The sequence below is a fragment of the Chiloscyllium plagiosum genome, unplaced genomic scaffold (assembly GCF_037043375.1).
Source record: "Chiloscyllium plagiosum isolate Xiang-an unplaced genomic scaffold, Cpla_swu_hap1 HiC_scaffold_43, whole genome shotgun sequence".
NCBI classification, from domain to species: domain Eukaryota; kingdom Metazoa; phylum Chordata; class Chondrichthyes; order Orectolobiformes; family Hemiscylliidae; genus Chiloscyllium; species Chiloscyllium plagiosum.
The window spans coordinates 38,740,931-38,767,115 of NW_028270181.1; positions in this window are offsets into that span (position 1 = coordinate 38,740,931).

The following is a 26,185-nucleotide window of genomic DNA, read 5'->3' on the forward strand; positions in this document are numbered from 1 at the left end:
AGAGAGGGACAGAGAGAGGGGGAACAGAGAGAGGGGGAACAGAGAGAGGGGAGCAGAGGGGGGGATAGAGAGAGGGGGCCAGAGAGAGGGGGAGACAAAGAGAGGGGGACAGAGAGAGGGGGGACAGAGAGAGGGGAAACAGCGAGAGGGGCAGAAGGGGGGACAGAGAGAGGGGGACAGAGAGAGGGGGGACAGAGAGGGGGGACAGAGAGAGGGGGTCAGAGAGGGGGGACAGAGAGAGGGGGGACAGAGAGAGGGGGATAGAGAGAGGGGGGACAGAGAGAGGGGGGTAGAGCGAGGGGGGACAGAGCGAGGGGGGACAGAGCGGGGGAACAGAGAGAGGGGGCAGAAAGAGAGGGGGCAGAGAGAGGAACAGAGAGGGGGTCAGTGAGAGGGGACATAGAGAGGGAGACAGAGAGAGGGGGACAGAGAGCGGGGCAGAGAGGGGGGGCAGAGAGAGGGGGCAGAGAGAGGGGGCAGAGAGAGGGGGGCAGAGAGAGAGGGGACAGAGGGGGAATAGAGAGAGGGGGCCAGAGAGAGGGGGACAGAGAGGGGGCAGAGAGAGGGAGGACAGAGAGAGGGGGATAGATGGAGGGGGACAGAGAGGGCGGGACAGAGAGAGAGGGGGACAGAGAGAGGGGGGACAGAGAGAGTGGGACAGAGAGGGGGTACAGTGAGGGGGAGGACTGAGAGAAGGGGACAGATGGAGGGGGGACAGAGAGTGCGGGACAGAGAGAGAGGGGGACAAAGAGAGGGGGTGACAGAGGGAGGGGGCACAGAGGGAGGGGGCACAGAGAGAAGGTGACAGAGAGGGGGCAGAGAGAGGGAGGACAGAGAGAGGGGACAGAGGGAGGGGAGACAGAGAGCTGATGACGGGGGGAGCAGAGAGAGGGCGACAAAGAAGGGTGGACAGAGTGGGGAGGGATAGAGCGCGGGGTAGAGAGAGGGTGGACAGAGAGGGGGCAAAGAGGGGGGACAGAGAGAGGGGAACGGGGGGAAGAAAGGCGACACAGAGGGGGGACAGAGAGACGGGGGACAGAGGGAAGGGGCACAGAGAGGGGGCAGAGAGAGGGAGGACAGAGAGAGGGGGACAGAGGGAGGGGGGCAGAGAGATGATGACAGAGAGGGTCAGAGAGACGGCGACAAAGAAGTGTGGACAGAGAGGGGAGGGACAGAGAGTGGGGGGCAGAGAGAGGGTGGACAGAGAGGGGGGCCAGAGAGAGAGGGGGACAGAGAGAGGGGGCAGAAAGAGGGGGGACAGAGAGAGGGGGGACAGAGAGAGGGGGGCAGAGAGTGGGCAGAGGGGGGGCAGAGAGAGGGGGGCAGAGAGAGGGGGACAGGGAGATGGGGGACAGAGAGGGGCTTAAAGAGAGGGGGCCAGAGAGAGGGGGAGACAGAGAGAGAGGGACAGAGGGAGAGGGGGCAGAGAGAGTGGGACAGAGAGAGGGGATCAGAGAGAGGGGGGGACAGAGTGACGCTGACAGAGAGGGGGCAGAGAGAGGGGGGTAGAGAGTGGGAGTCAGAGAGAGAAGGGAACAGACAGAGGGAGATTTAGAGCGGGTCAGAGAGAGGGAGAACAGAGAGTGGGGGATAGAGAGAGAGGTACAGAGTGGGGGAAAGAGCGGGGGTCAGAGAGAGAGAGGGACAGAGAGAAAGGGGGACAGATAGAGGGGGACAGAGAGAGGGGGACAGAGAGAGGGGAACAGAGAGTGGGGTCAGAGAGAGGGGACAGAGAGTGGGCGAGATAGAGGGTGTCAGAGAGAGGTAAAGAGAGAGAGGACAGAGAGTGGGGGAAAGTGAGGGGTTCAGAGAGAGGGGTGGACAGAGAGAGGGGGACAGAGAGAGGGGACAGAGAGAGAGGGACAGAGAGCGGGAACAGAGAGAGGGGGAACAGAGAGAGGGGAGCAGAGGGGGGGATGGAGAGAGGGGGCCAGAGAGTGGGGTAGTCAAAGAGAGGGGGACAGAGAGAGGGGGGACAGAGAGAGGGGGGACAGAGAGAGGGGGGACAGAGAGGGGTGGACAGAGAGGGGAAACAGAGAGAGGGGGTCAGAGAGGGGGGACATAGAGAGGGGGGACAGAGAGAGGAGGATAGAGAGGGGGGGACAGAGAGACGGGGACAGAGCGAGGGGGACAGAGCGAGGGGCGACAGAGCGAGGGGGGACAGAGCGAGGGGGACCGAGAGCGGGGGCAGAAAGAGGAGGACAGAGAGATGGCGACAGCGAGAGGGACGACAGAGAGACGGTGATGGAGAGGTGGCAGAAAGAGGGCGACAGAGAGAGGGGGACAGAGGGAGAGGGGGCAGAGAGAGGGGTCAGAGAGGGGGGACAGAGAGAGAGGTGGCAGAGAGAGGGCGAAAGAGAGAGGGGGGCAGAGAGGGGGGACAGAGAGAGGGGACAGAGAGACGGTGACAGAGCGGGAGCAGAGAGCGGTGGACAGAGAGAGGGAGGATAGAGAGCTGGGGAGAGAGAAGGACGGGGGACAGAGAGGGGGGTCAGCGAGAGGGGCGACAGAGAATGGGGTGGGCAGTTCGATAGGGACAGAGAGAGGGTGGACAGAGGGAGGGGGACAGAGAGACTGTGACAGAGAGGGGGCAGAGAGAGGGCGACAGAGAGAGGGTGTCAGAGAGCGGGGGAGAGAGAGGGGGCAGAGAGAGGGTGAAAGAGAGAGAGGGACAGAGAGGGGGGAACAGAGAGATGGGGAAGAGAGATGGGGACAGACGGACGGGGGACAGAGGGAGGGGGGAAAGAGAGGGGGGAACAGATAGAGGGGGCAGAAAGAGGGGGGCACAGATAGAGGGGGACAGAGGGAGGGGGAACCGAGAGACGGTGACAGAGAGGGAGCAGAGTGAGGGGACAGAGAGGGGGGGACAGAGGGAGGGGGACATTGAGGGTGGGGACAGAGAGAGGGGGGACAGAGAGAGGGGGGACAGAGAGAGAGGGGGGCAGAGAGGGGTGGACAGAGAGGGGGGACAGAGAGGGGGGGACAGAGAGAGGGGGGACCGGGGAACTGAGTGAGGGGGACAAGAGAGGGGGACAGAGGGGGGAACAGATAGGGGGGACAGAGAGGGGGGACAGAGAGAGGGGACAGAGAGAGGGGGGACAGAGAGAGGGGGGACAGAGAGGGGGGGGGCAGAGAGAGGGGGACAGAGAGGGTACAGAGAGAGGGGGGACAGAGAGAGGGGGTCAGAGAGAGGGGGGCAGAGAGAGGGGGGACAGAGAGGGGGACAGAGGGAGGGGGGCAGAGAGAGGGGGGACAGAGTGAGGGGGGACAGAGAGGGGTAACAGAGAGTGTGGGAGCAGAGAGAAGGGGGGACAGAGAGAGTCAGAGAAGAAGGGACTGAGGGGGGGACAGAGAGTGGGGGAATTGAGAGGGGGGACAAAGGTGGGGGGACAGAGGGGGGGCAAGGGGTTTGGACGGGGGGATCAGAGAGAGGGGGCACAAAGAGAGGGGCGGGTCAGAGAGCGGGTGAGATAGAGGGGGTCAGAGAGCGGGGGACAGAGAGGGGGGAACAGAGAGACGGTGACAGAGAGGGGGCAGAAAGGGGGCGACAGAGAGAATGGGACAGAGAGTGGGGAATAGAGAGAGGGGGATAGAGAGAGGTGGGACAGAGAGAGATGGGGTGACAGAGAGGGCGGGCAGAGAGAGCGGGGGCAGAGAGTGGGCGAAAGAGAGAGGGGGGACAGAGAGATGGAGACAGAGATGGGGCAGAGAGAGGAGGAGAGAGAGAGGGGTGACAAAGAGTGTGGGGGACAGAGAGAGGGGGCAGAGAGAGGGGGGACAGAGAGCGGGGGAGAGAGAAGGACGGGGACAGAGAGAGGGGGTCAGCGAGAAGATTGACAGAGAGAGGAGCGGGCAGAGAGAGGGGGACAGAGAGAGGAGGGACAGAGGGAGGGGTGTGCAAAGAGAGGGGGGACAGAGGGAGGGGGTACAGAGGGAGGGGGGCATAGGGACGGTGACAGAGAGGGGGTGACAGAGAGAGGGGGATAGAGAGAGGGTACAGAGAGAGGGGGATGGAGGGTGACAGAGAGGGGGTGGACAGAGAGAGGGGACAGAGGGAGGGGAGACAGAGAGCTGATGACGGGGGGTGCAGAGAGAGGGCGACAAAGAAGGGTGGACAGAGTGGGGAGGGATAGAGCGCGGGGTAGAGAGAGGGTGGACAGAGAGGCGGCAAAGGGGGGGACAGAGAGAGGGGGACAGGGGGGGAAGAAAGGCGACACAGAGGGGGGACAGAGAGACGGGGGACAGAGGGAGGGGGCAGAGAGATGATGACAGAGAGGGTCAGAGAGAGGGCGACAAAGAAGTGTGGACAGAGAGGGGAGGGACAGAGAGTGGGGGGCAGAGAGAGGGTGGACAGAGAGGGGGGCCAGAGAGAGAGGGGGACAGAGAGAGGGGGCAGAAAGAGGGGGAGACAGAGAGAGGGACAAAGAGGGGGGACAGAGAGAGGGGGGACAGAGAGAGGGGGGCAGAGAGGGGGGCAGAGGGGGGGCAGAGAGAGGGGGGCAGAGAGAGGGGGACATAGAGATGGGGGACAGAGAGGGGCTTAAAGAGAGGGGGCCAGAGAGAGGGGGAGACAGAGAGAGAGGGACAGAGGGAGAGGGGGCAGAGAGAGTGGGACAGAGAGAGGAGATCAGAGAGAGGGGGGGACAGAGTGACGCTGACAGAGAGGGGGCAGAGAGAGGGGGGTAGAGAGTGGGAGTCAGAGAGAGAAGGGAACAGACAGAGGGAGATATAGAGCGGGTCAGAGAGAGGGAGAACAGAGAGTGGGGGATAGAGAGAGAGGTACAGAGTGGGGGAGAGAGCGGGGGTCAGAGAGAGAGAGGGACAGAGAGAAAGGGGGACAGAGAGAGGGGGACAGAGAGAGGGGGACAGAGAGAGGGGAACAGAGAGTGGGGTCAGAGAGAGGGGACAGAGAGTGGGCGAGATAGAGGGTGTCAGAGAGAGGTAAAGAGAGAGAGGACAGAGAGTGGGGGAAAGTGAGGGGTTCAGAGAGAGGGGTGGACAGAGAGAGGGGGACAGAGAGAGGGGACAGAGAGAGAGGGACAGAGAGAGGGGGAACAGAGACAGGGGGAACAGAGAGAGGGGAGCAGAGGGGGGGATAGAGAGAGGGGGCCAGAGAGAGGGGGAGACAAAGAGAGGGGGGATAGAGAGAGGGGGGACAGAGAGAGGGGGAACAAAGAGGGGGGAATCGAGAGAGGGGAAACAGAGAGAGGGGCAGGGGGGGCAGAGAGAGGGGGGCAGAGAGAGGGGGGACAGAGAGAGGGGGGACAGAGAGGGGTGGACAGAGAGGGGGGACAGAGAGAGGGGGTCAGAGAGGGGGGACATAGAGAGGGGGAAAGAGAGAGGGGGATAGAGAGAGGGGGACAGAGAGACGGGGACAGAGCGAGGGGGACAGAGCGAGGGGGGACAGAGAGGGGAACAGAGAGAGGGGGTCAGAGAGGGGGGACAGAGAGAGGGGGACAGAGCGAGGGGCGACAGAGCGAGGGGGGACAGAGCGAGGGGGGACCGAGAGCGGGGGCAGAAAGAGGGGGACAGAGAGATGGCGACAGCGAGAGGGACGACAGAGAGACGGTGATGGAGAGGTGGCAGAAAGAGGGCGACAGAGAGAGGGGGACAGAGGGAGAGGGGGCAGAGAGAGGGGGACAGAGAGGGGGGACAGAGAGAGAGGTGGCAGAGAGAGGGCGAAAGAGAGAGGGGGGCAGAGAGGGGGGACAGAGAGAGGGGACAGAGAGACGGTGACAGAGCGGGAGCAGAGAGCGGTGGACAGAGAGAGGGAGGATAGAGAGCTGGGGAGAGAGAAGGACGGGGGACAGAGAGGGGGGTCAGCGAGAGGGGCGACAGAGAATGGGGTGGGCAGTTCGAGAGGGACAGAGAGAGGGTGGACAGAGGGAGGGGGACAGAGAGACTGTGACAGAGAGGGGGCAGAGAGAGGGCGACAGAGAGAGGGTGTCAGAGAGCGGGGGAGAGAGAGGGGGCAGAGAGAGGGTGAAAGAGAGAGAGGGACAGAGAGGGGGGAACAGAGAGATGGGGAAGAGAGATGGGGACAGACGGACGGGGGACAGAGGGAGGGGGGAAAGAGAGGGGGGAACAGATAGAGGGGGCAGAAAGAGGGGGGCACAGATAGAGGGGGACAGAGGGAAGGGGAACCGAGAGACGGTGACAGAGAGGGAGCAGAGTGAGGGGACAGAGAGGGGCGGACAGAGGGAGGGGGACATTGAGGGTGGGGACAGCGAGAGGGGGGCAGAGAGAGGGGGGACAGAGAGAGAGGGGGCAGAGAGGGGTGGACAGAGAGGGGGGACAGAGAGGGGGGGACAGAGAGAGGGGGGACCGGGGAACTGAGTGAGGGGGACAGAGAGGGGGGACAGAGAGAGGGGACAGAGAGAGGGGGGACAGAGAGAGGGGGGACAGAGAGAGGAGGGGCAGAGAGAGGGGGGACAGAGAGGGGACAGAGAGAGGGGGGACAGAGAGAGGGGGGACAGAGAGAGGGGGGGCAGAGAGAGGGGGGACAGAGAGGGGGACAGAGGGAGGGGGACAGAGAGAGGGGGGACAGAGTGAGGGGGACAGAGAGGGGTAACAGAGAGTGTGGGAGCAGAGAGAAGGGGGGTCAGAGAGAGTCAGAGAAGAAGGGACTGAGGGGGGACAGAGAGAGGGGGAATTGAGAGGGGGGACAAAGGTGGGGGGACAGAGGGGGGACAAGGGGTTTGGACGGGGGGGACAGAGAGAGGGGGCACAAAGAGAGGGGCGGGTCAGAGAGCGGGTGAGATAGAGGGGGTCAGAGAGCGGGGGACAGAGAGGGGGGAACAGAGAGACGGTGACAGAGAGGGGGCAGAAAGAGGGCGACAGAGAGAATGGGACAGAGAGTGGGGAATAGAGAGAGGGGGATAGAGAGAGGTGGGACAGAGAGAGATGGGGTGACAGAGAGGGCGGGCAGAGAGAGCGGGGGCAGAGAGTGGGCGAAAGAGAGAGGGGGGACAGAGAGATGGAGACAGAGATGGGGCAGAGAGAGGAGGAGAGAGAGAGGGGTGACAAAGAGTGTGGGGGACAGAGCGGGGGAGAGAGAAGGACGGGGACAGAGAGAGGGGGTCAGCGAGAAGATTGACAGAGAGAGGAGCGGGCAGAGAGAGGGGGACAGAAAGAGGAGGGACAGAGGGAGGGGTGTGCAAAGAGAGGGGGGACAGAGGGAGGGTGGACAGAGGGAGGGGGGCAGAGGGACGGTGACAGAGAGGGGGTGACAGAGAGAGGGGGATAGAGAGAGGGTACAGAGAGAGGGGGATGGAGGGTGACAGAGAGGGGGTGGACAGAGAGAGGGGGACAGAGTGGGGAGATAGAGAGAGGGGGGACAGAGAGATGGGGGACAGAGAGAGGGGGTGACAGAGAAGGGGCAGAGAGAAAGGGACACAGAGAGGGCGAATGAGAGAGGGAGGAACAGAGGGAGAGGGGGCATAGAGAGAGGGATAGAGAGAGGGGGACAGAGAAACTGTGATAGAGAGGGGGCGCAGAGAGAGGGGGACAGAGAGACGCTGACAGAGAGGGGGCAGAGAGGGAGGCAGAGAGTGGGAGTCAGAGAGAGAGAGAGGGGGACAGAGAGAGGGGGATATAGAGGGGGTCAGATGGAGGGAGAACAGAGAGTGGGGGTCAGAGAGAGAGGGGGACAGAGAGAGAGGGGGACAGAGAGAGGGGGACAGAGAGAGAGGGACAGAGAGAGGGGAACAGAGAATGGGGAACAGAGAGTGGGGTCAGTGAGAGGGGACAGAGAGTGGGCGAGATAATGGGTGTCAGAGAGAGGTGGACAGAGAGCGAGGACAGAGAGTTGGGGTGAGAGAGGGGTTCAGAGAGAGGGGTGGACAGAGAGAGGGAAAGAGAGAGAGGGGGACAGAGGGAGGGATAGAGAGAGGGGGCCAGAGAGAGGGGGAGACGGAGAGAGGGGTAGAGAGGGGGTGACAGAGAGAGAGGGACAGAGAGAGGGGGCCAGAGAGAGGGGGAGACAGAGAGAGGGATGGACAGAGAGAGTTGGACAGAGAGAGGGGTAGAGAGGGGGAGACAGAGAGAGGGAGAGAGAGGGAGGGGGACAGAGAGAAGGGGACAGAGAGAGGGGGACTGAGAGAGAGAGGGGTGACAGAGAGACAGGGACAGAGAGGGGGCAGAAGGAGAGCGACAGAGAGAGGGGGACAGAGAGGGGAGATAGGGAGAGGGGGGTCAGAGAGATAGGGGACAGAGAGAGGGGGTGACAGAGAAGGGGGAGCAGAGAGAAAGGGGGCACGGAGAGGGTGAATGAGAGAGGGGACAGAGGGAGAGGGGGACAGAGAGAGGGTGGACAGAGAGGGGGGCCAGAGAGAGAGGGGGACAGAGAGAGGGGGCAGAAAGAGGGGGGGCAGAGAGAGGGACAGAGAGGTGGTCAGTGAGAGGGGACATAGAGAGGGAGACAGAGAGAGGGGGACAGAGAGAGGGGGACAGAGGGGGGGGGCAGAGAGAGGGTGCAGAGAGAGGGGGGGCAGAGAGAGATGGGGGCAGAGAGAGGGGGGACAGAGGGGGGATAGAGAGAGGGGCCAGAGAGAGGGGGACAGAGAGGGGGCAGAGAGAGGGAGGATAGAGAGAGGGGGACAGATGGAGGGGGGACAGAGAGGGCGGGACAGAGAGAGAGGGGGACAGAGAGAGGGGGACAGAGAGAGTGGGACAGAGAGGGGGTACAGTGAGGGGGAGGACAGAGAGAAGGGGACAGATGGAGGGGGGACAGAGAGTGCGGGACAGAGAGAGAGGGGGACAGAGGGAGGGTGGACAGAGGGAGGGGGCACAGAGAGAAGGTGACAGAGAGGGGGCAGAGAGAGGGAGGACAGAGAGAGGGGACAGAGGGAGGGGGGACAGAGAGCTGATGACGGGGGGGGGGGCAGAGAGAGGGTGACAAAGAAGGGTGGACAGAGTGGGGAGGGATAGAGAGCAGGATAGAGAGAGGGTGGACAGAGAGGGGACAAAGAGGGGGGACAGAGAGAGGGGGACAGGGGGGGAAGAGAGGCGACACAGAGGGGGGATAGAGAGACGGGGGACAGAGGGAAGGGGCACAGAGAGGGGGCAGAGAGAGGGAGGACAGAGAGAGGGGTGACAGAGGGGGGACAGAGAGATGATGACAGAGAGGATCAGAGAGAGGGCGACAAAGAAGTGTGGACAGAGAGGGGAGGGACAGAGAGTGGGGGGCAGAGAGAGGGTGGACAGAGAGGGGGGCCAGAGAGAGAGGGGGACAGAGAGAGGGAGCAGAAAGAGGGGGGGCAGAGAGAGTGACAGAGAGGGGGGACAGAGAGAGGGGGACAGAGAGGGGGGCAGAGGGGGGGCAGAGAGAGGGGGGCAGAGAGAGGGGGACAGAGAGATGGCGGACAGAGAGGGGCTTAGAGAAAGGGGGCCAGAGAGAGGGGGAGACAGAGAGAGAGGGACAGAGGGAGAGGGGGCAGAGAGAGGGGGACAGAGAGAGGGGAACAGAGAGAGGGGGGGACAGAGAGACGCTGACAGAGAGGGGGCAGAGAGAGGGGGGCAGAGAGTGGGAGTCAGAGAGAGAAGGGAACAGACAGAGGGGGATATAGAGGGGGTCAGAGGGAGGGGGAACAGAGAGTGGGGGATAGAGAGGGAGGTACAGAGTGGGGGAGAGAGCGGGGGTCAGAGAGAGAGAGGGACAGAGAGAGAGGGGAACCGAGAGAGGGGGACAGAGAGAGGAGGACAGAGAGAGGGGAACAGAGAGTGGGGTCAGAGAGAGGGGACAGAGAGGGGGCAAGGTAGAGGGTGTCAGAGAGAGGTACAGAGAGAGAGGACAGAGAGTGGGGGAAAGAGAGGGGTTCAGAGAGAGGGGTGGACAGAGAGAGGGGGACAGAGAGAGGGGGACAGAGAGAGGGGGAACAGAGAGAGGGGGAACAGAGAGAGGGGAGCAGGGAGGGGGATAGAGAGAGGGGGCCAGAGAGAGGGGGAGACAAAGAGAGGGGGACAGAGAGAGGGGGGACAGAGAGAGGGGGAACAAAGAGAGGGGAACCGAGAGAGGGAAAACAGAGAGAGGGTCAGAGGTGGGGACAGAGAGAGGGGGACAGAGAGATGGGGGCAGAGAGAGGGGCAGAGAGGGGGTGACAGAGAGAGAGGGACAGAGAGAGGGGGACAGAGAGAGAGGGGCGACAGAGAGACAGTGACAGAGAGGGGGCAGAAGGAGAGCGACAGAGAGAGGGGGACAGAGAGGGGAGATATAGAGAGGGGGTTCAGAGAGATGGGGACAGAGAGAGGGGGTGACAGAGAAGGGGGCAGAGAAAAAGGCGGCACAGAGAGGGCGAATGAGAGAGGGGGACAGAGGGAGAGGGGGCATAAAGAGAGGGGGCACAGAGACGGTGATAGAGAGGGGGGGACAGAGGGAGGGGGACAGAGAGACGGTGACAGAGAGGGCGACAGAGAGAGGAGGACAGAGAGAGTGGACAGATAGATGCGGGACCGAGAGGGAGGTGGGAGTGATGAGGGCAGAGAGAGAGGGTGACAGAGAGGGGAGACAGAGGCAGGGGGCACAGAGAGACGGTGACAGAGAGGGGGCAGAGAGAGGGGGGACAGAGAGATGGTGACAGAGAGTGGGCAGAGAGAGGGCGACAAAGAAGGGGGGACAGAGAGGGGAGGGTCAGAGAGAGGGGGGCAGAGAGAGGGTGACAGAGAGGGGGGGCCAGAGAGAGGGACAGAGAGGGGGGACAGAAAGAGGGGACATAAAGAGGGGGACAGAGAGAGGGGGAGACAGAGAGAGAGGGACAGAGGGAGAGGGGGCAGAGAGAGGGGGACAGAGAGAGGGGGGCAGAGAGACGATGACAGAGAGGGGGCAGAGAGAGGGGGACAGAGAGTGGGGTCAGAGAGAGAGGGGAACAGAGAGAGGGGGATATAGAGGGGGTCAGAGGGAGGGAGAACAGAGAGTGGGGGACAGAGAGAGAAGTACAGAGTGGAGGAGAGAGAGGGTGTCAGAGAGAGAGAGGGGGACAGAGAGAGAGGGGACAGAGAGAGGAGGGACAGAGAGAGGGGGACAGAGAGAGGGGGACAGAGAGAGAGGGACAGAGGGAGGGGAACAGAGAGTAGGGAACAGAGAGTGGGGGACAGAGAGAGAGGTACAATGTGGGGGAGCGAGAGGGGGTCAGAGAGAGAGGGGGCAGGGAGAGAGGGGGACAGAGAGAGGGGAACAGAGAGTAGGGAACAGAGAGTGGGGTCAGAGAGAGGGAACAGAGAGTGGGCGAGATAGAGGGTGTCAGAGAGAGGGGGACAGAGAGAGAGGACAGTGAGTGGGGGAGAGAGAGGGGTTCAGAGAGAGGGGGACAGAGAGGGTGGACAGAGAGGGGGGACAGAGAGAGGGGGAAGAGGGAGAGAAGACAGAGAGAGGGGGAACACAGAGAGGGGGAACAGAGAGATGGGAAACAGAGAGAGGGGAATAGAGGGGGGATAGACAGAGGGGCCAGAGAGAGGGGAGACAGAGAGAGGGGGACAGAGGGAGAGGGGGCAGAGAGAGGGGGACAGAGAGAGGGTGTACAGAGAGACGGTGACGGAGAGGGGGCAGAGAAAGGGGGAAAGAGGGTGGGGGTCAGAGAGAGAGGGGGACAGAGAGAGAGGGGATATAGAGGGGGTCAGACGGAGGGAGAACAGAGAGTGGGGGGCAGAGAGAGAGGGGGACAGAGAGAGAGTGGGACAGAGAGAGAGGGGGACAGAGAGAGAGGGGGACAGAGAGAGGGTGACAGAGAGAGAGGTACAGAGGGAGGGTGACAGAGAGGGGGCAGAGAGAGGGCGAAAGAAAGAGGGCGTCAGAGAGCGGGGGAGAGAGACGGGGCAGAGAGAGGGCGAAAGAGAGAGTGGGGAACAGAGAGGGGGGAACAGAGAGGGGGGACAGAGAGAGGGGGACAGAGAGAGGGTGACAGAGAGAGGTGACTGAGAGAGAGAGGGCAGAGAGAGATGGGGCAGAGAGAGAGGGACGGAGATTGGGAGAGATTGAGGGGGCAGAGAGACAGGGGCAGAGAGAGAGGGGTCAGAGAGAGGGGGACAGAGAGAGGGGTAAAGAGAGAGGGGGCAGAGAGAGTGGGGACAGAGAGAGTGGGGACAGAGAGAGGACGACAGAGGGAGGGGGGAACAGAGGGAGGGGGTCAGAGGGAGGCGGACAGAGGGAGGGGAGACAGAAAGACGGTGACAGAGAGGGGGCAGAGAGAGGGTGACAGAGAGGGGGGACTGAGAGGGGTGCAGAGAGAGGGGGGACAGAGAGAGGGGGAACAGAGAGACGGGGACGGGGGGATAGAGAGAGGGGGAGACAGAGAGAGGGGGACAGAGAGAGGGGGAACAGAGAGAGGGGGAACAGAGAGACGGGGACGGGGGGATAGAGAGAGGGGGAGACAGAGAGAGGGGGACAGAGGGAGAGGGGAACAGAGAGAGGGGTATATAGAGGGAGTCAGAGGGAGGGAGAACAGAGAGTGGGGGACAGAGAGAGAAGTACAGAGTGGGGGAGAGAGAGGGGGTCAGAGAGAGAGGGGTACAGAGAGAGAGGGGGACAGAGAGAGAGGGGGACAGAGAGAGGGGGACAGAGAGAAGGGGACAGAGAGAGAGAGAGACAGGGGGGGGGGAACAGAGAGTAGGGAACAGAGAGAGAGGTACAGAATGTGGGAGAGAGGGGGTTCAGAGAGAGAGGGGGGCAGAGAGAGAGGGGAACAGAGAGAGGGGGACAGAGAGAGAGGGACAGAGGGAGGGGAACAGAGGGTAGGGAACAGAGAGTGGGGTCAGAGACAGGGGACAGAGAGTGGGTGATATAGCAGGTTTCAGAGAGAAGGGACAGAGAGAGAGGACAGAGAGTGGGGGAGAGAGAGGGGTTCAGAGACGGGGGGACAGAAAGAGGGGTTCAGAGAAAGAGTGGGACAGATTGAGGGGCAGAGAGTGGGGGAGATAGAGAGTGTCAGAGAGAGGGGAACAGAGAGAGAGCGTCAGAGAGAGGGGGATAGAGAGAGGGCGACAGAGAGAGGGTGGACAGATAGAGGCGGGACCGAGAGGGGGGACAGATAGAGAGAGGACAGAGAGGATAGACAGATAGAGAGAGGACAGAGAGGGTGGACAGATAGACGCGTGACAGAGAGGGGGGCAGAGAGAGGGGGGCAGAGAGAGAGGGGGCAGAGAGAGAGGGGGCAGAGAGGGGGGACAGAGAGAGAGGGAACAGAGAGAGGGGGCAGAGAGAGAGGGGGCAGAGAGGGGGGACAGAGAGAGAGGGAACAGAGAGAGTGGGGGACACAGAGAGGGAGACAGAATGAGAGGGACAGAGAGAGTGGGTGGCAGAGAGAGAGGGGGACAGAGTGGGCGGGTGGGAGGGAGGGGATCGAGTGAGAAGGACGGGGACAGAGAGAGGGGTCAGCGAGAGGGGCGACAGAGAGAGAGGGGTGGAAAGAGAGAGAGGGACAGAGAGAGGAGGGACAGAGGGAGGGGGACGGAGGGAGGGGACAGAGGGAGGGGGACAGAGGAAGGGTGGACAGACAGACGGTGACACAGAGGGAGCAGAAAGATGGCAACAGAGGGAGGGTGTCAGAGAGAGGGGAACAGAGAAGGGGACAGAGAGAAGGATAAGAGGGAGGGGGACAGAGAGAGGGGGACAGAGAGAGGGGGGACAGAGAGAGGGGGAAGAGGGAGGGGGAAGAGTGAGGGGTACAGAGAGAGGGGAAGAGGGGGGGAACGGGGGGGGCAGAGAGGGGGCAGAGAGAGGGGTGGGTGGGAGGGGGGGCGGAGACAGAAGCACGGGGACAGAGAGAGTGGTTCAGCGAGAGGGGCAACAGAGATGGGCGGGCAGAGAGAGAGGTACAGAGAGAGGAGGGATAGAGGGAGGGGGACAGAGCGAGGGGGTCAGAGGGAGGGGGACAGAGGGAGAGGGGACAGAGCGAGGGGGTCAGAGGGAGGGGGACAGAGGGAGAGGGGACAGAGAGACAGTGACAGAACGGGGGGGCAGAGAGGGGGCGACCGAGAGGGGGCGTCAGAGAGCGGGGGAGAGAGAGGGGGCAGAGAGAGGACGAAAGAGAGGGGGGAACAGAGAGGGTAACAGAGAGGGGGAACAGAGAGAGGGGAAGAGGGAGGGGGAAGAGTGAGGGGGAACAGAGAGAGGGGGAAGAGGGAGGGGGACCAAGGGGGGGGGGGGGCAGAGAGGGGGGACAGAGAGAGAGGTGGGCAGAGGGAGAGGGACAGAGGGAGGGGGACAGAGCCGGGTGACAGAGAGACGGTGACAGAGAGGGGGCAGAGAGAGGGCGACAGAGAGAGGGAGTCAGAGAGCGCGGGAGAGAGAGGGGGCAGAGAAAGGGCGAAAGAGAGAGGGGGACAGAGAGGGGGGAACAGAGGGGAGAAAAAGAGAGAGGGGGACAGAGAGAGGGGAACAGAGAGGGGGACAGAGAGAGGGGGACAGAGAGATGGGGCAGAGAGAGGGGGAAGAGGGAAGGGGACAGAGGGAGGGGGACAGAGAGAGGGGAGGACAGAGGGGGCGGCTGGGAGGGAAGGGGCGAAGACAGAAGGACGGGACAGAGAGAGGGGTTCAGCAAGAGGGGCAACAGAGAGAGGGGTGGGCAGAGAGAGATGGACAGAGAGGAGGGACAGAGGGAGGGGGACAGAGCGAGGGGCTCAGAGGGAGGGGGTCAGAGGGAGGGGGACTAGGGAGGGAGGACAGAGAGACAGTGACAGAGCGAGGGCAGAGAGAGGGCGACAGAGAGGGGGCGTCAGAGAGCGAGGGAGAGTGAGGGGGCGGAGAGAGGGCGAAAGAGAGAGAGGGAGAGAGAGTGGGGAACAGAGAGGGGGAAACAGAGAGAGGGGGACAGACAGAGGGGGGACAGAGAGAGGGGGACAGAGAGAGGGGGGACAGAGAGAAGGATAAGAGGGAGGGGGACAGAGAGAGGGGGACAGAGAGAGGGGGGACAGAGAGAGGGGGAAGAGGGAGGGGGAAGAGTGAGGGGGACAGAGAGAGGGGGAAGAGGGAGGGGGACCGAGAGGGGGCAGAGAGGGGGGACAGAGAGAGGGGTGGGCAGAGAGAGAGGGACAGAGAGAGGAGGGTCAGAGGGTGAGGGACAGAGGGAGGGGGACAGAGGTAGGGGCACAGAGCGACGGGGACAGAGGGAGAGGGGACAGAGAGGCGGTGACAGAGAGGGGTGACAGTGAGGGCGACCGAGAGAGGGCGTCCGAGAGCGCGGGAGAGAGAGGAGGCAGAGAGTGGGCGAAAGAGAGAGGGGGACCGAGAGGAGGGAACAGAGAGGGTGGAACAGAGAGAGGGGGACAGAGAGGGGGGGGGCAGAGAGAGGGGGACAGAGAGAGGGGGAAGAGGGAGGGGGGACAGAGAGAGGGGAGGACAGAGAGAGAGGGGGACAGAGAGAGAGGCGGACAGAGTGGGCAGGTGGGAGGGTGGGGGCGGAGACAGAAGGACGGGGACAGAGAGAGGGTTTCAGCGAGAGGGGCGACAGAGAGAGGGGTGGGCAGAGAGAGAGGGACAGAGAGGAGGGACAGAGAGAGGGGGACAGAGAGGGGGCATCAGAGAGCGGGGAAGAGAGAGGGGGCAGAGAGAGGGCGAAAGAGAAAGGGGGACAAAGAGGGGGGAACAGAGAGGGGGAAACAGAGAGAGGGGGGCAGACAGAGGGGGGACAGAGAGAGGGGGACAGAGAGAGGGGTTCAGAGAGAGGGGGAAGAGGGAAGGGGAACAGAGAGAGGGGGACACAAAGAGGGGGACAGAAAGGGGGACAGAGAGAGGGGGAAGAGGGAAGGGGAACAGAGAGAGGGGGACACAAAGAGGGGGACAGAGAGAGGGGGACACAGAGAGGGGGGACACAGAGAGGGGACAGAGAGAGGGGGACACAGAGAGGGGGGACACAGAGAGGGCGACAGAGAAGTGGGGCAGAGAAAGGTTTACAGAGAGGGGGTAGAGAGAGGGCAACGGGGGGACAGAGAGGGGGGCAGAGAGAGGGGGACAGAGGGGGGGCAGAGAGTGTGGGTAGAGAGAGAGGGACAGAGAGAGGGGAACAGAGAGGGACAGAGAGACGGTGACAGAGAGGGGGCAGAAAGAGTGCGACAGAGAGAGGGGGACAGAGGGGGGATAGAGATAGGGGTAAAGAGGGAGGGGGCAGAGAGAGGGGGCCAGAGATTGGGGGACAGAGAGGGGGGGAAAAAGCGCGAGGGGGACAGAGAGAGGGGAGGACAGAGAGAGGGGGACAGAGAGGGGGGACAGAGAGAGGGGGGACAGAGAGTGGGGGAGATAGAGGGGGTTAGAGAGAGGGGACAGAGAGAGGGGACAGAGAGGGGGGACAGAGAGAGGGGGGACAGAGAGTGGGGGAGATAGAGGGGGTCAGAGAGAGGGGACAGAGAGAGAGGGACAGAGAGAGAGGGGGCAGAGAGCGCAGGACAGAGAGAGGGGGACAGAGAGAGGGGGACAGAGAGAGGGAGACAGAGAGAGAGGGGAGAGAGAAGGGGAGACAGAGAGGGGAGACAGAGAGAGGGTGACTGAGCGAGGGCGACAGAGAAAGGGGGCAGAGAGCGGGGGAGAGAGAGGGCGACAGAGAGAGGGGGACAGAGAGAGGGGGCAGAGTGAGAGGGTGCAGAGAGAGAGAGGTGGACAGAGGGGGGGACAGAGAGAGGTGGGTGGGAGGGAGAGGGGGCAGAGAGAGGGCGACAGAAAGAGGGGCACAGAAAGTGGGGGAGATAGAGAGGGGGAGAGAGAAGGGGAGATAGAGGCGGTCAGAGAGGTGGGGACAGAGAGTGGGAGAAAGAGTGGGGGAGAGAGAATGCGTCAGAGAGAGGGGGACAGAGAGTGGGGGGATGGAGAGAGTGGGAGACAGAAGGGGGCAGAGGGGACGGGAGGGAGAGGACAGAGAGAGGATGGACAGAGAGGGGGACAGAAAGACAGGGGGACAGAGAGAGAGGGAGACAGAGAGAGGACAGAGAGAGAGGTCACAGAGAGAGGAGGTCAGAGAGAGAGGGGACAGTGAGAGAGGTCACAGAGAGAGAGGGGACAGAGAAGGGGTGGGCAGTGAGAAAAGGCACCATCCCACTGACTGTATCCATCACTTCCATTTGTAAACAAGAAAAATGTTGTTTAAAGCGTGCCAAGCAGCAGAGTGACCGATGTTGTTGTGTGTCTTTGTGTTGGAGAAACTGAGCTGGAGAGAGACAGACTCAACCCCAAGTCCTGGTCCTCAGGGAAGGGGAGGGCACCGAGCCCTGAGCTCAGGAGCTGGGTTTAACTCCCTCTGTCACACCTCCCCCTCCAACCTGGACTCCCCATTTCCTCTCCCCGACTCTTCCTCCTCAATTCTCTCCCTCTCTCTCGTTCTGCGCATTCTCTATTTCTCACCACCTCTCCCTTTTACTCTCCCACATCCCCCGCTCTCTCACACCCCCCAACCGCAGTCTCTCCACCTGCCTTCACTACTCCCTGTCTGCCTCCCCCCCTCCTGCCGTCTCTGTCTCCGTCCCACAATTCCGTCTCTACACAATTTTCCCTCCTCCCACCTCCCACATCACACCCCCACCCCCCACACGCAGCCTCACTACCACCAACTCCCCAGACTCTGGGTCAGAGGGAGAGGGAAGAACCAGGGGGACAGAGTGTGTCAGAGAGAGAGGAAGGGCGGGACAGGAGGGAGAGAGATTCAGGAAGAGAGAAACGATGGGAGGTGGGGGGAGAGAGAGAGAGAGACCGAGGGACGGGGATCGAGAGTGAGAGAAGGTGGAGAGAGAGTGAAGGAGCAGGGAGAGAGAGGGGCAAGAGAGAGATAGGGTGAGAGGGGGAGAGAGAGAGAAAGGGAGGAGATAACGAGAGGGGCGAGAGAGAGGGAGGGTGAGAGAGGGGGGAAGAGAGGGGGAGAGAGGGGAGAGAGAGAGGGAGGGAGAGTGTGGGCAGAGAGAGAGTGGGGGAGAGAGAGTGCGGGGAGAGAAAGTGGAGAGAGACAGAGGGGAAGGAGAGAGAGGGGGAGAGAGAGCAGAAAGAGAGAGGGAAGAGAGAGCAGAGAGAGGGTGGCAGAGAGAGGAGGGGGAGAGAGGAGGGGTAGCGAGACGAGGGAGAAGAGAGGAGGGGGAGAGATGAGGGGGAGACAGGAGGTGAGAGGACGGTGTGAGAGAGGTGAGAGGGGGAGGGGGTAGAGAGAAGAGGGGAAAGAGAGGGTGGGAGAGAGAGGGGTGGCTGAGCGAGTGGAGGGCAAGAGAGAGGGGAGAGTGAGTGAGAGGGGAGGGAGAGTAAGAGGGGAGGGAGAGTAAGAGGGGAGGGCGAGAGAGCGGATGGAGAGTGAGAGGGGAGGGACAGTAAGAGGGGAGGGAGAGTGAAAGGGGAGGGCGAGAGCGAGGGGAGGGTGAGAGACAGAAGTGGGAGGGCGAGAAAGAGTGGAGGGAGAGAGAGGGGGTGGGGGAGTGAGAGGGGAAGGAGAGTGGAGGGAGGGAGAGAGAGGGGAGGGCAAGAGAGGGGAGGGAGAGTGTGGGGAGGGCGAGAGAGGGGAGAGCGAGAGGGGAGGGCGAGAGAGGGGGGGCGACAGAGAGGGGGTGAGAAAGAGAGAGTGAGTGAAAGAGATAGCGTGAGTGAGAAAGAGAAAGCGGGTGAGAGGGACGGGGGTGAGAGAGAGGGGGTGGGGGTGAGAGGAGTGTGAGAGAGAAGGGGTGAGAGACAGAGGAGGTGGGACAGACAGAGAGAAAAACAGTGTGGTGAGAGAGAGAGGGGTGAGAGAGAGAAGGGGTGTGAGAGCGAGAAGAGGTGTGAGAGAGAGAAGGGGTGTGAGAGAGAGAAGGGGTGTGAAAGAGAAGGAGTGTGAGAAATAGTGGTTGGAATGAGAGAGACATGGGGTGACAGAGAGAGAGTGCGGTGAGAGAGTGAGATGGGATGGAGAGAGAGGGGGTGTGAGAGACAGAGAGAGAAGGAGGGGGAGAGAGAGGAGGCAGAGAGAGGGGGAGAGAGGGGGGTGGGGGTGAGAAGGGGTTGAGAGAGAAGGGGTGATTGAGAGAGAGAAAGTGGGGGGTAAGAGAGAGAGTTGAGTGAGAAGGAGAGGGTGTGAGAGAGAGAATGGGTGAGAGAGAGGGGGTGAGTGAGAGGGGTGAGAGGGAGAGGGGTTAGTGAGAGAGAGCGCAGGGAAAGAGAGAAAGGGTGTGAGAGAGGGAGGGGGTGAGAGAGGGAGGAGGGGTGAGGGGGGTGAGAGAGAGGAGATGAGAGAGTGAGGGGGTTTGAGAGAGGGGGTGGTGAGAGGAGGGCGATAGACACAGGGAGTGAGAGAGAGAGGTGAGAGAGAGGGGGGGGCAATGGGTGATTGAGAGAGAGAGAAAGTGGGGAGGGGGTAAGAGAGAGTGGAGTTAGAAGGAGAGGGTGTGAGTCAGAGAGTGTGTGAGAGAGAGGGGGAGGGGTTAGCGAGAGAGCGTGGGGTAAGAGCGAAAGGGGTGAGAGGGTGTGAGAGAGAGGAGTGAGAGAGGGGATGAGAGAGAGGGGTTGAGAGAGAGAGGGTTTGAGAAAGAGAGAGGGCGTGAGAGATTGAGGGTTGAGAGAGTGAGGGGATGAGAGAGTGAGGCGGGTTGAGAGAGGGGGTGGCGAGAGAGACGGTGAAAGAGAGAGGAAGTGAGAGAGAGAGGTGAGAGAGCGAGGGGAGTGAGAGAGGGGGTTGAGAGAGAGGGGTGAGAGAGTGAGAGTGTGAGAGAGTGAGGGGATGAGAGAATGAGGGGGTTTGAGAGAGCGGGTGGTGAGAGAGAGAGGGAGTGCGAGAGAGGGAGTGTGGGAGAGAGGGGTGAGAGAGCGAGGGGTGAGAGAGAGGAGTTGAGAGAGAGAGGGGGTGAGAGAGAGGGGGGGATTGAGAGAAAGGGGGATTGAGAGAGAGGGGGTGGGGGGTGAGAGACAGAGAGGGGTGAGAGAGAGAGAGGGAGCTTGAGAGAGAGGGAGGTGGGAGCGAGAGGGGTGAGAGAGAGGGGGTGAGAGAGAGGAGGTGGAAGAGAGGGGGTGGGAGAGTGAGGGGGTGAGAGAGAGAGAGGTGGGTGAGAGGGCGGTGAGAGGGAGGGGTGGGAGTGAGTGACAGAGAGGGGTGGGAGAGAGAAGGGTGAGAGAGGGGGGGTGCGAGAGAGGGAGCAAGAAGGAGAGAGAGGGGATGAGAAAGGGACAGAGATGGTGGGAGAGAGGGAGGGGTGAGAGAGCGAGGGTGTGTGAGAGTGTGTGCGAGAGAGGGGAATGTGAAAGAGTGGGAGAGGGAGAGAGAGGGGGATGGAGAGAGAGGGGAGAGAGAGGGGTGTGAGAGACACATGGATGTGAGAGAGAGGGTTTGAGAGAGAGGGGGGTGAAAGACTGAGGGGGTGAGAGAATGAGGGGATGAGAGATTGAGGGGTGTTGAGAGAGGGGGTAGTGAGAGGGGGGTGGTGAGAGAGAGGGAGTGAGCGAGAGAGGGGTGAGAGAGGGGTTGACAGAGAAAGAGAGGTCTGAAAGAGAGATGGGTGAGAGAGAGGATGTGAGAGAGAATGGGTGAGAGAGAGAGTGGGTCAGAGAGAGAGGGGTGAGAGAGTGAGAGGGGCTGGAAGAGAGTCCCTGAGAGAGGGGGGATAAGAGAGGCAGTGAGAAAGAAGTGGTGAGAGAGAGAGGTATGAGAGAGAGAATGTGTGAGATAAAGGGGGTGTGAGAGAGAGGGTGAGAGAGTGGTGAGTGTGAGAGAGAGGGGAAACAGGGAGAGGGGTTAGAGAGAGAGTGGTTAAAGAGAGAGAGGGTGAGAGAGAGAAGGGTGTGAGAGAGAGAAGGGGGTGAGAGAGAGGGTGAGAGAGAGGTGTGTGAGAGAGAGGGGTAAGAGAGAAAGGGGTAAGAGAGAGGGTGAGAGAGACGGGTGTGAGAGAGACAGAGAGTTGAGAGAGAGGTCTGTGAGGGGGGCTGAGAGACAGAGGGGCTGAAAGAAAGAGACGGGTAAGAGAGAGATGGGTGAGAGAGAGGGGTGAGAGGGAGAGGTAAGAGAAAGAGAGAGGGGGGTGAGAGAGAGAGGGCCTGAGAGAGAGGGGGTGAGATAGAGAGAGGGGTAAGAGAGAGAGGGGAGAGAGAGAGCGAGGAGAAAGTGAGGTCTGCAGATGCTGGATATCAGAGCTGAAAATGTGTTGCTGGAAAAGCGCAGCAGGTCAGGCAGCATCCAGGGAACAGGAGAATCGACGTTTCGGGCATAAGCCCTTCTCTTGAGAGATAGAGAGGGTGAGAGAGAGAGGCATGAGAGAGAAGGTGCGTGAGAGAGATCAGGGTGGGAGAGACTGGAGACAGTGAGAGGTGCCTGAGAGAGAGAGAGAGTGGTGTGAGAGAGAGGGAGAGGGGTAATAAAGAGAGGGGTGAGAGAGAGATGGGTGAGAGAGAGGGGGTTTGAGAGAGATCGGAGTGGAAGAGAGAGCGGGTAAAGAGAGAGGGGTGAGAGAGAGAGAGGCAGAAAAAGAGTAGGTGAGAGAGAGAGAAGGTGAGAGAGAGGCATGAGAGAGAGGGGGTAAGAGAGTGAGAGGGCAAAGATAGAGAGGATGTGAGAGAGTGAGAGGTGAGAGAGAGGAGATGACAGATAGAGAGGGGGTGAGAGAGAGGGGTGAGAGAGAGAGGGGGTGAGAGAGAGGGGGGTGAGAGAGACGCGTGAGAGAGTGAAAAGGGTGAGAGAGGGGGTGTGAGAAAGAGGGGTGAAAGAGAGGGGTGTGTGACAGAGAGGGGGCGGTGAGAGAGTGGATGAGAGAGAGAGAGGGATGACAGAGAGAGATGTCAGAGAGAGAGGGGTGAGAGAGGGGGTGTGAGACAGAGAGGGGTGTAAGAGAGAGAGGGGAGTGAGAGAGAGAGGTATGAGAGAGAGAGGGCCTGAGAGAGGGGGTGAGAGAGAATGGGTGAGAGAGAAAGGGTGAGAGAGAGAGGTGAGAGAGAGAGGGGGTGTGAGAGAGAGAGAGGGGTGAGAGAGTGAGAGGGGCTGAAAGAAAGGGCCTGAGAGAGGGGTGAGAGAGAGGGGTGAGAGAGAAGGGGAGAGAGAGAGAGAGACGTATGAGAGAGAGAGGGTTTGAGAGAGAGGGAGGTGTGAGAGAGAGAGAGGGGTAAGGGAGAGAGGGGTGAGAGAGAAAGGGTGAGAGAGAGGTGTGTGAGAGAGAGGGTGAGAGAGAGAGGGGATGAGAGAGATAGAGGGTGAGAGAGATAGAAGGGTGTGAGAGAGAGAGGGGTGAGAGAGAGGGTGAAAGAGAGGTGTGTGAGAGAGGGGGGTGAGTGTGAGAGAGGGGCTGAAAGAGAGTGCCTGAGAGAGAGGGGGTGGGAGAGAGAGGGTGAGAGAGACATGAGAGAGAGAGAAGGGTGTGAGAGAGAGCGGGATGAGAGAGAGGGTTGAAACGGAGAGGGAGAGAGAGAGAGGAGTGTGAGAGAGCAAGGGGCTGAAAGAGAGGGGGTGAGAGAGAAGGGGTGAGCGAGAGAGGGTGAGAGAGAGTGGGATGAGAGAGAGAGAAGAGGTGTGATAGAGAGGGTAAGAGAGAGAGAGGGGTGAAAGAGAGAGAATGCATGAGAGAGAGAGGGTGCGAGAGAAGGGGTGAGAGAGAGGTGTGAGTGAGAGCGGGATGAGAGAGAAAGGGATGCCAGAGAGAGGAGCTGAGAGAGAGAGGGGGGCTGCGAAATAGAGGGTGAGAGAGAAGGGGTGAGAAAGATAGAGAGATGCGTGAGAGAGAGATGGGTAAGAGCGAGAGGGTGAGAGAGAGAGGGGTGTAAGAGAGAGGGGTGAGAGAGAGGGGTGAGGGAGAGAAAGGGCTGAGGGAGAGAGAGGGTGAGGGAGAGAGAGGGTGATAAAGAGACGGGGGTGACAGAGAGACAGGTTGAGAGAGAGGGTGTGAGAGAGAGGGTGTGAGAGAGAGGGGGTGAGAGAGAGAGGGGGGTGAAACAGAGAGAGGGGGTGAGAGAGAGTGCCTGAGAGAGAGGGGTTGCGAGAGAGGGGTGACAGAGTAGGGGTGAGAGAGAGAGAGGGTGAGAGAGAGAGGGAGAGGTGAGAGAGAAGGGTAAGAGAGAGAGGATTGAGAGAGAGAGGGGTGAGGGAGAGAGAGTGGTGGAAGAGAGAGCGGGTGGGAAAGAGACAGGGGTGACAGAGAGACAGGCTGAGAGAGTGAAGGGGGTGAGAGAGAGAGGGTAAGAGAGATTGTGTGTGAGAGAGAACAGGTTGGGAAAGACTCGAGTGACTAGGGGAGCTGAGAGAGAGAGGACTGAGAGAGAGGGAGTAAGAGAGGGGTTGAGAGAGAAGAGGTGTGAGAGAGAGGGTGAGAGAGAGAGGGGTGTGAGAGAGAGGGGTAACAGAGAGAGAGGTAAGAGAGAGGGAGTGAGAGAGAGGGTGAGAGAGAGAGGGTGAGAGAGAGAGGGTGAGAGAGAGAGGGTGAGAGAGAGAGGGGTGAGAGAGAGGGGTGAGAGAGAGAGGGGCGGTGAGAGAGAGAGGGGTGAGAGAGAGAGGGGTGAGAGAGAGGGGTGAGAGAGAGAGGGTGAGAGAGAGAGGGGTGAGAGAGAGAGGGGCGGTGAGAGAGGGGTGAGAGAGAGAGGGGCGGTGAGAGAGAGAGAGGGAGTGAGAGAGAGGGTGAGAGAGAGAGGGTGAGAGAGAGAGGGGTGAGAGAGAGGGGTGAGAGAGAGAGGGACGGTGAGAGAGAGAGAGGGGTGAGAGAGAGAGGGGTGAGAGAGAGGGGTGAGAGAGAGAGGGGCGGTGAGAGAGAGAGAGGGTGAGAGAGAGAGAGGGGTGAGAGAGAGGGGTGAGAGAGAGGGGCGGTGAGAGAGATCAGGGAGGGAGAGACTGGGGAGAGAGAGGGGCTGAGAGAGAGAATGGCTGCCAAAGAGAGGGTGAGAGTAAAGGCGTGAGAGAGAGAGGCTGAGAGAGAAGGGTGAGAGAGAGAGAGGGGTGAGAGAGAGAGGGGGGTGAGAGAGAGACAGGGTGAGAGAGAGAGAGAAGGGTGAGAGAGAGAGAGGGGTGAGAGAGAGAGAGATGAGAGAGAGGAGTGAGGGAGAGAGGGGCTGTGAGAAAGCTCAGGGTTGGAGAGACTGGGGAGAGAGGGGGCTGCGACAGAAGGGGTGTGAGAGTAGGCGTGAGAGAGAGAGGCTGAGAGAGAGAGGTGTGAGAGAGACAGGTAAGAGAGAGAAGGGTGAGAGAGAGAGGGGTGAGAGAGAGGGGTGAGGGAGAGCGCGGTAAGCGAGGGGTGTGTGAGAGAGATCGGGATGGAAGAGAGCGCGGGTGAGAAAGAGACAGGGGATGACACAGAAACAGGCTGTGAGAGAGAGAGGGTGAGAGAGGGGGTGAGAGAGAGATGTTAGAGAGACAGAGGGGTGAAAGAGAGATAGACGGGTAAGAAAGAGAAGGGTGAGAGAGTGTGTTGAGAAAGAGAGGGATGAGAGTGAGAAGGGGTGACGTAGAGAGGGGGTGTGAGAGAGATCGGGTTGAAGAGAGAGCGGGTGAGAAAGAGACAGGGTGTAAAAGAGAGACAGGCTGAGAGAGAGGTGTGAGAGAGAGGGGTAAGAGAGAGAGAGGGGTGAGAGAGAGAGGTGAGAGAGAGAGAGGGTGAGAGAGAGGGTGTGACAGAGAGGGTGTGAGACAGAGGTGTGAGAGGGGTAAGAGAGACAGGGTGAGAGAGAGGGATGGGTAAGAGAGGGTGAGAGAGAGGGAGGTGAGGGGGAGAGAGAGGGGTGAGGGAGAGAGGGGGTGTGAGAGAGATTGGGGTGGAAGAGCGAGTGGGTGAGAAAGAGACAGGGGGTGACAGAGAGACAGGCTGAGAGAGAGGGGTGAGAGAGAGGGGTAAGAGAGAGAGGGGTGAGAGAGAGGGGTGAGAGAGAGAGAGGGTGAGAGAGAGGGTGTGTGAGGGAAATTAGGGTGTGAGAGACTGGGGAGTGAGTAGGGGGATGAGAGAGAAAAGGCTGAGAGAGAGGGGATGAGAGATGGGTTGAGAGAGAGAGGGTGTGATTGAGAGGGGGAGAGAGAGAGGTAAGAGAGAGAAGGTAAGAGAGAGGGGTGAGAGAGTGAGAAAGAGGGTGTGAGAGAGAGGGTGTGAGAGAGAGAGGGTGAGACAGAGGTGTGTATGTGAGAGTGAAGCGGTGTGAGTGAGATGGGGTAAGAGAGGGTTGAGAGAGAGAGGCGTGAGAGAGTGAGGGTGAGAGAGAGGGTGTGAGAGAGAGGGGTGAGAGAGAGAGGACCTGAGAGAGTGAGGGTGAGAGCGGGTGAGAGAGAGGTATGTGTGAGAGAGGGGGGTGAGAGAGAGAGGGGGATGAGAGAGAGAGGGATGAGAGAGAGAGGGATGAGAGTGGGGCTTAAGGGAGCTCAGAGTGGGAGAGGCTGGGGAGAGAGAGGGTGTAAGGGAGAGAGGGTTGAGAAAGAGAGGGTGAGAGAGAAGGCGTGAGAGAGAGGCTGAGAGAGAGATGTGTGAGAGAGGGAGAGAGAGAGAAAGGGTGAGAGAGGAGGGTGAGACAGAGGTGTGTGAGGGAGAGGGGTGAGACAGAGAAGTGTGAGAGAGAGAGGGTGAGAGAGAAATAGTGAGAGAAAGAGGGGTTGAGAGAGAGGGTGAGAAAGAGAGGTATGTGAAAAAGAGGGGTGAGACAGAGAAGTGTGTGTGTGAGAGAGAGAGGGTGAGAGAGAAAGGGTGAGAGGGAGAGAGGGGTGAGAGAGAGTGGTTGAGAGAGGGGTGTGAGAGAGTGGGTGAGAGATAGAGGGGTGTGATAGAAAGGGGGTTGAGAGAGAGAGGTGTGTGAGAGAGATGTGTGTGAGAGAGAGGGGGGTGAGAGATAGAGAGGGCCTGAGAGAGAAAGTGAGAGAGAAGCGGTGAGAGACAGAGGGGTGAGAGAGAGGGTGCGAGAGAGGTGAGAGACAGAGGGATGTGAGAGTGAGAGGGGGTTGAGAGAGAGAGGGGTGTGAGAGAGAGGGGTGAGGTAGAGAGGGGGTGTGAGAGAGATCGGGGTGGAAGAGAGAGTGGGTGTGAAAGAGACAGGGGGTGAGAGAGAGATCCAGGCAAAAAGAAAGAGAGAGGGTGGAAGAGAGGGGGTGAGAGTGAGGTGGTGAGAGAGAGGGGCTGAGAGAGAGAAAGAGCTGAGAGAGAGGGGGTGAGAGATGGGTTGAGAGAGAAGGGGAGAGAGACAGAGAGGTAAGAGAGAGAAGGTAAGAGAGAGAGGGGTAAGAGAGTGAGAGAGAGGGTGCGCAAGAGAGAGGGGGGTGAGAGAGAGAGGGTGAGCAAGAGGTGTGTGTGTGAGAGAGAAGCGGTGTGAGACAGACAGGTA